Source organism: Sapajus apella, unplaced genomic scaffold (assembly GCF_009761245.1).
Source record: "Sapajus apella isolate SASKATOON/1434 unplaced genomic scaffold, GSC_monkey_1.0 scaffold22, whole genome shotgun sequence".
NCBI lineage: Eukaryota > Metazoa > Chordata > Mammalia > Primates > Cebidae > Sapajus > Sapajus apella.
In genome coordinates, this window is record NW_022436962.1 from 2,309,638 (window position 1) to 2,322,319 (window position 12,682).

The 12,682-nt window shown below is 37.9% G+C and overlaps 1 pseudogene across 1 annotated transcript; it reads left to right on the plus strand.

The window, feature by feature from the left end:
* Positions 1-11,751: 11,751 nt before the first annotated feature.
* On the plus strand, positions 11,752-12,292 carry LOC116558650 (annotated as a pseudogene). Its single transcript, XR_004272115.1, has one exon. The product of XR_004272115.1 is annotated as a programmed cell death protein 5 pseudogene (transcript).
* The last annotated feature ends 390 nt before the right edge of the window (positions 12,293-12,682 follow it).

Consider the following 12,682-nt stretch of genomic DNA (forward strand, 5'->3'; position numbering starts at 1 on the left):
GCTAAAGGAAAACAAAATGGAAACAAGTCTCATAATGTTTTAAGAAAGTTTATGAATTTGTGTTGAGCAACATTCAAAGCCTTAATCCACATTGATCTAAAGAATCTGTTCCTCTTTTTTAACTAAAACATTATTCTCATCATCTTAAAAATTACGGCAAATTTTTTTGTCATTGGTGAATGTCTGAGTGCTGTTTGATGTGCGCATCTCTTCTCTGTTCCAGTTCATTCAAGTTGATCTTTTCTTGTTTATTTGAAATGGTAACTGAGTATGGCCTTTGAGCATAAAAATAGCAAGGACAAGGCATAAAAACAAATGCAAATTAAAGAAAATAAAGCTCTCATGATAGACTTGATTCTACAAAAACAAAATTGCATAAGCTGTACATAAAAAATAGGAGAATACACAGTTGAAGTAAAATAGTTCAAAGGGAAATCTGGTTTTCTCTTGAATCAACTTTCAGTCTGACATATTTATAATGCCTGAAAAAGGCAGAAGATAGTATTAGAATCGTAAATTAAATTAAAAGTTGTGTTCTAGTGCCAGTATTTTATTTATTTGTTTCTTCACTCACTCACTCACTCACTCATTCATTCACACATTCAGTTTAAAAATAAACTCACTTAGCATGGCAGGTATAGATTAAGTATAACTTCAGAACTTGCAAGTTTATTTCAGATTTTAGGAAAGGAGATCCCACATTAGGGATGATAAAACTGAAATGGCCTTCTGCAAAATCAAAATGTAGCTTTTTTTGCCGTGAATTGTTACTACCCAAAGATTAATATTTTTGAATAAAAAATAAAGCTAACGGAGTGCCTGTATCAGTGCATATACCTTAGTCTGTGTCCCAGAATTGGAAATGGATTGGAGTTCATTCATCCATACTTGCATTTCAAGGAATCTTGATGAATTTAAGGATTTACCCTAGGGTTGTAGAACACAAAGCTTACTGGCTTTCAGTGTAGTAAATACCTTACCCTGGACCCAATAATTCAATATAATTAGAAACGTAAAATAATCAACTAAGGTAACTAGCCACAGAGAAAGACATTATACCACCTGTTTTCTGTTTACATGAAGAAACATGATAATAGAATCTGAAACCTTCCAAGGAGTCAAAGCCATGGATGGTCAGATATTTAGTGGTCATCGAGTCCTGGTATCTCAAGTTCAGGAAAGATGCTTACATGTCTCAAATTTTCACAAAATGCCACTTCTTTGCTAGATGGGCCCCACAACAGAAATCAACATCCCCATTGACAATGAACTTATTATCACCTAAGAGTTAATTGAAGCTTGTGAAAATGTAGAAAAAATGTGGTTAAGATAAGCTACACATTTTAGGAGGCAAAACATAGAATTAGAGTTCAGAAATTACTGAGTTTAAATTTTGCCTCCCAGTTTTTTCATCTGTCAGATGGGCTTAATGATGTATGCCTCTTAATACTTTTGCATTATTTTTCAAAATATTAAAAATGAGAAAGTCGTATTACTTCCTCAAACGTGAGATAAATACTATTGTTACCTTAAGTAAATAGTGAAGAAATGGAAGCTTAGAGAAGTTAAAAGAATTTCTCATTGTCCCATAGGTGGTGAGCAGTAGACCTGGTAGTCAAACCCAGGATCTCAGCCCTTACTCTTCCTTACCGCTTAAAAGGTGCTTGCAGTGTTCACAGAGGAAGTTCTCTACGTGGATTAAATCCTACTGTTATTTCTCCCTTGAAGGAAACCCGACCTCTGTCCTACTAAGACCCATTCATACATGACTGTTTTTAGCATTTTCTGTCTTAGGCTAAGGTCCTCATTAACTAAATGTGTGCCCCAAATTGCTGTAGAGCATAGTAGTTAATTATACTCTGACAGCAAATGCCCAAGTTCAAGTCCGTGATCTACCGCTCACTTGAGTGTGCCACCATTCGAAAGTTATTTAGCCTCCCTTTCTCATGGCTTTAGATGGGGAATGATGATAGTATTCGATTTACAGGGCGAATTAAATCTGATGAATTAAATCTGATAATTGAATAAACTTATTAAATTATTAAATCATTAAATGTGATTGGAATATAGTAGGTTTTCTTTTTCTTCTTCTTTTTTTTTGACAGAGTCTCACTCTTTCACCCAGGCTGGAGTGCTGTGGTGCAATCTTGGCTCACTGCACCCTCCACTGCCTGGGTTCAAGCTGATTCTCCTGCCTCAGCTTCCCGAGTAGCTGGGGTTACAGGCTCGTGCCGCCACACCCTGCTGATTTTTGTATTTTTAGTAGAGACAGGGTTTCACCATGTTGACCAGGCTGACTCACACTCCTGACCTCAGGTGATTCACCAACCTTGGCCTCCCAAAGTCCTGGGATTACAGGCATGAGCCATCAAGCCAGACCCAGAGTAGATATTTTATAAATACTAGTCATTTTTATTCTTATTTTTCACTAAGCACAAAACAGAGAAGACTTTTGTGATGTACTGCCCAAATGGCAAAACAGGAAGGTCTGTTGACCTGGTTTTCTTCTTTATAATGAATGTGTCTTTATGGCGCTCTGCCTACCTGCAGCATTATATAACCATGATATCAATTTGCTTAGTACCAAGAAGGTACAAGCCTCTGAAGATGCAGTTCACAGAAAGGTACATTTTTGTTCACAAATGGCTCTGGGATAAAGCTCCTTTGATTGATATGTGCTGTTTCTTGACTTCTTACACTTAAATTAGCAGATCTAAGAAACTTCCACCTAAAAACTATGATTAATGTGTAAGAATCTCCAATATACACTCACTCTCTTGGGTTATCTGACAGATTCATGGCTCTCTGGGCTAATCATTTTCCTTGGAAAGTGCATTTTTTTTTTTACTGTTACTTGAGACGTCAACAATGTCATTCTATAAATGACTACTGTAGTAATTTCAGCACATAGTAATTCATTAGCCACATTCATTTTTAATATACTACATTCATATTTTCATGTTCATCCAGAAAGACTCCCAATTTCTGAATATAGTCTGGAACACATGTCTCTAATAACAGCTCTTGCTTTGCCAATTTTTAAAAATATAAAGATGCAAGGGTTGTGGAGTAGGTTAGATATTCTAAGATTAAACTGATGAGATCAGGCAAGCCTGACTGCTTTGTTTTCTAGAAGTCAAACAGACTGCAAATTTACAGGCTATAAGTAGTTCAGTGAGACAGTGAGGCACCACTGTGGAGACAAATGCTTATTAAGTTCATGGATTAATGCAGAAATAGTGTGTGGAACACGGTTTCAATGGCTGAGGCTTTAAGCAGCACAATCTGGACATCGCAGTTGTGTTGTTGTGACAAGGAGTTGGTTGACACAAATGGAGTCAGTTCTAGGGTTTTTATTCAGTTAATAAAAACTCTACAAATTAATTTTGGTTTTGTTTGCTTGTTGGTGGTTTGCTGTATATATGTTTTTTAAAATGGTCTTGTTTTATCAGTTCTTTCAGAGTGTTTAAGATCTAGATACATTTTTAAAAAATTAAGCAGGATTCTAACAGTATTATGGCTAATGTTGCCTTTTCCCCTAATTCTTAGATTACTGACATAAAACAACTTTCTTTTGTGCGTTTAAGTTAGTCTTAATAAAAAGAGACACACAAGAAGTTATTTTTCCAGCAAAACTTTTTCTTCCTGTCTCCCTTCATCCTGACTTCCTTTCACTTAATAGTTTTTCTAGTATTTTTCTGCCAACTTTTAAATTTTGATCTTGACTTTTAATCTCTATTCCCATGTCTCTCCGCATGTGAATTTTAAAGGAAAATAGATATAGACCCTTATGTTAGTCTTAGTTTTGTCAACTATTTGTTTACTGATGCCCCTGATACCGAGATAAAGCACATTTGGAGGGAAGAGACATGGACCTAATAACTAAAGGGAGTTGGAGTTGGCTCTCCATGTTACTCTCATACGAGAGACTTGTGTTATGGGCCGAATGACTCCAGAAGTCATAGGTGAAACTACTAACCCCCAGGACTTCCCATGTGACTGTGTATGGAGAAAGGGGGCATTTTAAGAGATGATGAGATTTAAAATGAGATCCTTGTCGTGGACCTTAACCGATATAACTGGTGCTTTTATAAGAAGCGGCGAGTAAAACACACATATTCAGAGGGAAGACCATGTGAATTCAGAGGGAGAAATGGCCATCTACAGTGGAGGAGAGAGACCTCCTGAAGAAACCAATTCTGCCAACACCTGGAGCTTCGAGTTTAGCCTTCAGAATTATGAGAAGATAAATCTGTGTCATCCAAGCTCTGCAATCTGTGGCACTTTGCTATGGTAGCCCTACCAAACTAATAGAACTGGTTTAATATATGTCATCATTTCTTCATGAGACTCAGGGGTACAAGTATAAAATGATATTACTCTGTTTTTCATTCAGTCAGCAGTTACCAAGAAACATCTTACCACGCTGATCAAGACAGGAAGCCGAGACCCCTACCTTCATGGAGCTTACTGAAATGTTATGGGCAAAACTGTTTTGTAAGTAAAATTGTTAAATGTATTTTTTTTTTATTATTGCAATTATTTTTATTTTCAAAGCTAGAATTGGAAAGGGCTGCATTAATAGGAAAGTTGAATTAGAAAAGTAAACATAGTTACATGTATTCATCTCCACAGTAATAGTTAACATTTATTGAGTGCTTACATGTGCCAGGCACTGTTTTTTTTTGTGAGACGGAGTCTTGCTCTGTCGCCAGGCTGGAGGGCAGTGGCGTGATCTTGGCTCACTACAATTTCCCGGGTTCAAGCCATTATTCTGCCTCAGCCTCCTGAGTAGCTGAGATTACAGGCATGCACCACCATGCCAAGCTAATTTTTGTGTTTTTAGTAGAGATGGTGTTTCATCATGTTGACCAGGATGGTTTCAATCTCTTGACCTCGTGATCCGCCTGCCTCAGCCTCCCAAAGTGCTGGGATTACACACTTGAGCCACTGTGGCCAGACACTATTTTAAGTGTTTTCTTAGCAACAGTTTATTTTATCTTCGTAACAATATGGATGCATTCTCTTATTTGCTCATTTTACAGATAATAAAACTGGAACGCAGGGAATTCAAGTGACTGCTTTAAGATCACACAGCTAAAAATAACAGCTAGTTACAGATCAATATGCAGCAGTTGAAAACAAAAGCACAACACAATAAGGCCAGAAGGTAATAAGGAATTGTGAGAAAGAGCAATTGGGAATATTTGACTGGAGGAAGTGTTTGAATCTTTCACTGAGCCAGTCTGTGACGCGGGCCTTGTGGACAGCATACTCCAAATACGAAAATGGCAAATGAAAACGACATGAACAAAAGGGAAAAGGGTGAGACATGTTTTGTCTGCTGATAATTTAAAATATATATCTGCATAAAAAGCTGAGAAGTGAAGCACCGAAGGAAAGAGCAATATTCTCATCAATGGAAGATATAGCACAGTGGTACCTGCCCCAAGAAAACCTTGTTATTGTTTTTTGTTTGTTTGTTTGTTTGTATTTTAAGGTGGGCTTTCACTTTTGTTGCCCAGGCTGGAGTGCAATAGCATGATCTCTGCTCACCGCAGCCTCCGCCTCCCCAGTTCCAGCGATTCTCCTGCCTCAGCCTCCCAAGTAGCTGGGATTACAGGCATGCGCTAACATGCCTGGCTAATTTTGTATTTTTAGTAAGACGGCGTTTCTCCTTATTGGTCAGGTTGGTCTCATACTCCCGACCTCAGGCGATCCGACTACTTCAGCCTCCCAAAGCGCTGGGATTACAGGCGTGAGCCACTGCGCCTGGCTGGTCTTTTTAAATATCATGTAGCAGAGAGAAAGGGGCAAAACCATCTAAGGGTGGTTTCCAATTCTACCTTGTCTAGAGAACTGCTTTATAGAAATGGTTATTTTTTGGTCATTAAAAATTATTAATTGGCAAATTAAAGAATATTTTATTTTAACACAGGTTTAGTAGAAGATTGATACTTCATATTTATAAGTAAAATGATATTAAGGGCTTCTACTAAGAATGGCTTTTAGAGTGCATCTGTGTGTTTCCTGCTTAAAAAAAAATGCCACCATCACCAACATTGAAAGTTATTGGTTGATTTTTAACATGTAACAAAGCTGCCAGTCCATTTTCCTTTAGGCAAATTTTTCCCCCTCATTAAACCAAAAAACTTGTTTATATCTTTGGAAAGCTATCAAACTAAACTGTCCTAAATTATTTTAATTGTTTAAGTAATTATAGGTGATATCAATATTTGAGAAACCCCTATCTTGCAAAATTAAAACAATGATATGAAAAACAAGTTACATATTTTTCCATTGGCAAAAATGATATCTTCCTATCAGGAAGATTTGTTATTGCTCTGTAGGAAACCAAACTCATCCACATTTATTGAACAAATACAGTGGTTTAATACAACTTTTAAAAGATGTGAAAGCTTGAGTTTTAAAAATCATGCATATTTTTGAACAGAAATAATCCAACTAAGTGAAACACGTAAGAGCACAATGAGAATGGTGCCATTGCATGTTGGGAGAAAATCAGGAACAGGCTTGGGAGGTATTGTTGAACAGTTGAGGACAATCCAGTGAGTAGGATATGGTTGTTCCACTGCATTGGCTGGTGTACATCCAGAGTTCATAAGACAGCTGTGTTAGGAAGAAAATAAGGATTATTGTTGGGCCTCCATGCCCACAGCTTCCATGTTCGTGGACTCAACCATGGATCAAAAATATTAATAATAAAAAAAAGCAATAAAAGATAGCAATTCAACAGAAAAAGCCCAGCCTGGACAATATGGCCAAACCACGTCTCTACAAAAATTAGCCAGGAATGGTGACATGTGCCTGTAGTCCCAGCTACTTGGGAAGCTGAGGTAAGAGGATTGCTTGGTCCTGGAAGGTTGAGGCGCAGTGAGCTGTAATTACACTACTGCACTCCAAGCCTGGGTGACAGTGTGAGACCTATCTCAAAAAAGAGAAAAAAAACAATACAGTATAACGACTATTACATAGCATTGAAATTGTATTAGATAGTATAATCAATCTAGAGATGATTTCAAATACATGAAAGGCTGTACATAGGTTGTATGCAAATGCTACGTCATTTAATATCAGAGACTTATGCATCTGGGAAGCTTTGTATCTGAGCGGGGTCCTGGGACAAATTTTTCGTAGATCATCAATAATGATGGTTCTGTAGACTACAGTTTGACTCTGTTTAGCACGTCTATGGTTAGAGGCCCTTACCTCCCCTGATGGGGCCACTACATTTTGTTCAGTTTTCATGAAAATGCTACTGTACTCAACTGCATTATTGATCCTAATTGTCTGTTGCTGTGATTGTAAGAAGGTTGTATTTCCTGCTTCCCCTGATTTTAGGCTTGTCTGTGTGACTTGCTTCAGCTGATAAAATGGGAATGGGAGTGAAAAGTGCCACTTCTCAGCAGCAGCTTAAGAGCACTCATGTGATTTTATTTTAGCCTTTGATTCAAGTATGGCGTATCCCTGGTGGAGGTTGCTCTGTAAGTCCAGCCCCAGAAATGACTAAATATGAAGCAGAGTGAAGACCAAACCATGCTGGATATGATATGAAAATGAAAAATGAATTATTGTTTCATGATGCTGATAACTGATCATTTGTTACTGCAGCACAATCTAGCTTAAGCTGATCGATCAACCTAAATGAAGTTTCTTATTTGGCCCAGATACGGTTCAAGTACTAAACTGAGTCACATCATCTAAAGTCTGGCATTTCCTCCATCCTTCTCATTGTCCCTTCTCACTTTTCCTCCCAATTTCTTTCCACCAATAGCTCTGGAGTGATAACCATTGTGTTAGTATGTTTATAGTCTTTGAGTGTATGTAACAGAGTGAGGTCTTCATACAACCAATAAAAGTCATAATAATCATGATTAGAGATCATGCAGTCCATGCTTCAATTGCACACAGGCTGGAAATGGAAGCCTGAAGACACATCTTGGCTTGTGAGGGTGCATGCAGCCAGTGAGTGACAAGGTGAACTATAATAGAAAGCTATTTTCAAGGTTCCTGGCTCAGAGCAATTTCCATTAGTGACTTCGATCTCTTCAAGGAATTTTAGGATGCTACAATGAGCTCTGACACAATATTTTTGTCTTTTAAGCGTTTGGAAAATGGCTCATATATGTATAACAGACACAGCAGGAAAACAGACATGAAGCATTTAGGGAATGAAATTATAACTTCTTAGTCTGTTTCCAAGAACCAAGAGGAGGCACAGGAAAGAGAGGAAAGCAAGCTTTCTTGGCTATCCACCTTTGCTGGGTTAAGCAGTAGAGTCTCATCAAAACAAACTTTGTGGATCCCATGAGCATATGAATCTCCCAAATCCAAGTTATTTCTCTACCCCAAAAGGTAAGGCAGCACAAACTCTCAAGAAAGGCCCATCTGCTGACTTCCCTTCGCTTGGGAAAAGTAAGCCGCTTCTTCTGATTGTTAAAATACATGGGTTGGCACCCTTTTGTTTTTTCTTCCCAACCTTCTCCATTCCCTCATTCCTCATAAAATGACATGGAGCTGCCTTTAAATTTTGTGCTTTATTCCAGAGATTCGAAACATGAAAATCACCATGACAGGTTTATGAAAGGAGTGACTTCCAAGCTATGTCAGTAAAGGGCACCGCTCTGGCTCATCCCTGGTTCTGTGGCCTTGCCTTTCAAGGTCCCATTGGAGGTAAAAATAGAAATTAATGTCTTTTGCAGAAGCTGCTCTGTCATCAACCTTCTGACTCTCTTCAAGGACCCTGGCTCATGCTGCCTCCTTCTTCAGTCTATGACTTGTGAGGATGTGTGCTCAAATTTTACAAGCCACAGACTGAGTTTTATTGCCCAAATGAAGAATCCATTTTATTGAAGTTCAGAATAAGATGAAGTCAGGCAGGCAAAAATATTTCTAACTTAGCAAGAGCTTAAATTCAATAGACTTTAGTATTTAGGAATGTTATGAAGAGTGTGCTTTCCCTTCATAAAGTATTATTCCAGGCATGCCATTTCACAGACCCCAAACTGTTAATAACCCCACATGCCTACAGTGATACACCTTTCTCATTCTGGCATTCTGGAATATCCACAGTATGGCATGTCTAGTTTCTGCATACCTCTGCTTTCCCAGGCTACAACCAACACGTCATTCTCCACGCCTCCTTCTGCCGCAACCTTGAGATTCGCAGTTTCCAACTTTCAAGGAGTTAACAAATTAATTTATCTTTCTTTATACTCTCTGGCATGACACACTTATATCACTTCAATTTGTCCACTAGCTTTGGGAAATAATCTTTTAACCATACCAAACTTGCCCCCTTCCAATATATACCCAATTCATAGGCACGTCTTTTGAAAATCTAACTCCCTTTATTCCAGCCTTCTGGATGAGCCATCAGTCTTCCTCTAGACATTAGGGTAGAGTCCTATAAGCAGTCTCTAAGACTGACTTCATGTGTCTCTTTCCAAATGCACAGCTCCATTTTCTTTCTTTCTTCTAAGTTCCAGTCACATAGAGTTTCTCTCCGATCCTCAAACAAGCTGTGTTTTCTCCCACCTCAGGGCTTCCATATATTATTTCCTTTGGCTAGAATGTTCTTTCCATCAACCTTCCCTTCTTTATTCTTCAAGTCTCAATTTCCTCTAGATTCCTCTGTCCAAATGCTGCTCCCAATAGAAATGTGCACTCTTCACAGCACTTACTACATATGTACGTATTTGTTTAATAGTGTGGAAAGGGAGATACCTACTTTCTTAATGGATGTCTCTTCTGCAGCTAACAGAATGCCTAGAATACAATACCTACTTAAAGGTATATTTTGTGTCTGACTATTCTCTAAAATTGTCATGCTTCTCTTCAGATTTTATTATAATTATACCAGTTTGGGAAACCTTTGGAAAAAGATGATTTGGCAAGAATGTTAGGGAGACTCAGGAAATTTCCAGAGATAAGGATATGGAAGAAGAGCATAACAATGTCTAATGAAAGATGTACTTGCAATAAGTAACCCTTCAAGAAAGAGGAGAAAATTCAAAAAGGGGTGTTGACCAAGAAAGATGGAGGTAAGAGAAGGGATCTAAAGAACAAAAAAATCCCTTTAGCAGAGAGAGAAATGATGTTACTGTCTCTTGCTTTCTCTGGGAAATCTGAGCAATACCCAGAAATCAGCCTACAAGAAAACTCAATGTTCCAGGCCACTAAATAGAGGTTCCAGGGGTTTATGTCTCTGTTATTTCCCCACATCCCAGACAGGAAAAAAACACAGTCAGAGAAGCACAGGCTGCTCTACAGTTCATCAGGCATAAAATGCCTGACAGCTCTCTCGAGATCACCGTATCAACAAGTGAAGCAAGCTAGCTTGTCAGATATTATAATTCCTAGCTTGGTCAGCACTGTGTGTCTCTGGCCCTGCATTGTTGTACGAGGTGCTGCATAGCTAGACCAGACGATTTAAGTTCCCACCATGTTTTACCAAGATCACTATTTTTAACTTTGTGATCTCATGTGTTTCAGTAGAGGTTAATCCTATATACTGCATTGAAAGATAGAAAATCCCATTATCTAAAATCTGCACACAGAAAATATTTAATAGCTGCCAAAATTTATCTTATGCTATAGAATATTACTCTGTGTGTGAAGAGAAAGCAGACATAAACAGGAATGAACATTTACTAGGCATGTAAAATGTAGCAGGTGCTGTGCTGAACATGTTCATATTTACAGCAAAAGCACCAAACACCTCTTATGTCCCAAACCAATGACATACATTTATCTAGATTTTGCTTCTACTTTTAACAGTAAACAACTCAACACTGGATACCTAAAGCAATCTTGGAAAAGAAGAGCAAAGTTGGAGGACTCATTCTTCTCAATTTTAAAACATACTATAAAGCAACAGTACTTAAGGCAGTATTGAATTGGCATAAAATTAGACACGTAGATAAATGGCAATTATAAAGCAATTATAAGGTTTTTTAATGTAGACAACAGTGTCCCATTTTGGAAAAAAAAAAATGCCATAAATGTAAAGAGTTCTTGATGGTTAAAGTCACATTGCAAAGGCCCTAAAGAGAGGGTAGGGTGAAGACTTGCGGGCATTTCTTGATCATCATACAAGTAGTCTACCTTCTGCCACAACTAGTCATATCACTTCTACTTGCAAAATCTTCTTACCCCCTCCCAAGATCACCAAAGTTTTATCCAATTGCATCATGAAGCTTGAAATTGCTGCATAAAGCTTGAAATTTTACATCAGGTCCTGATAGGCTTCCTCTTGATGCAGAGATTTAAGGACCAAAAAGACAAGTTATATGCCCCACATCCTCCTAGCATACAAGGATAGAAAAGAAGCATGGTAACTAACAAATACTCTCATTTGGAAAAGAATGAATAAAATACCAGTCACTGACCCACAACATTCTGAGATTCTACAGAGAAAATATTGCTAAATTTCCTACTCTGGAAGTGGGAAATATTTCTTAAGTGTCGTTTTTTGTTTTATAATCTGGGAGTTCTCAAGTTAATTGTTCTCTGTGGATTTTGATTTTACCTGTGTGTTCTTTCTTGGCTTTGCCAGTTGAGACTACAGTTAACCCTTTAACAAGATGAGCCTGAACTTCCTGGGTCCATTTGTAAGTGGATTTTTATCAATAACGATATTAGAAAAATGTTTGCACATTTGTGATAATTTGAAAAAACTCAGATGAACCATATAGCCTGGAAATATTTAAAAAAAAGAAAAATAGGTGACCGCGGCTGCTCCACCGCGGACGCCGCACCATGGCGGAAGAGGAGCTGGAGGCTCTGAGGGGGCAGAGGCTGGCGGAGCTGCAGGCCAAGCACGGGGATCCTGGCGATGCGGCACAACAGGAAGCAAAGCACAGGGAAGCAGAAATGAGAAACAGTATCTTAGCCCAAGTACTGGATCAGTCAGCCCGGGCCAGGTTAAGTAACTTGGCACTTGTAAAGCCTAAAAAAACTAAAGCAGTAGAGAATTACCTTATACAGATGGCAAGATATGGACAAATAAGTGAGAAGGTATCAGAACAAGGTTTAATAGAAATCCTTAAAAAAGTAAGCCAGCAAACAGAAAAGACAACAACAGTGAAATTCAACATAAGAAAGGTAATGGACTCTGATGAAGATGACGATTATTGAACTAAAAGTGCTTACAGACTAGAGCTTAACAGAACAATTCTAGGACAGAAGTTAAGATCTGATTATTTACTTTGTTTATTGTCTATAGGCCTTTAAAAAAATAAACTTGTTATGCAAAATAAAAAAAAAAAAAGAAAAATATGGGTATGTCACAAATGCATAAATATATGTAGACACTTATCTATTTCATAATTTACTCACCATAAAATACACACAAATCGATTACAAAAAGTTAAAATTATTGACACAAACAGCAACGGTACATGGTACTATTTGCAGTGGGCAGAAATGTAAAGAAATATAAAGATGTAGCATTAAATCACAACTGCATAAAACTACCTGTAGTGCATACTGTATGAGTGTAATAACTTTTTAGCCACTTCTAGTTGCTATTATGGTGAACTCCTGTGTTGTATCCACTTAAAGCATCTTGTGACACTAATCATCTCCATAGGAGCAGTTGTCTCTCCAATAAATCGTGTATGGCAGTAAAAAGTGATCTTGCAGTTCTCACGTATTTTTC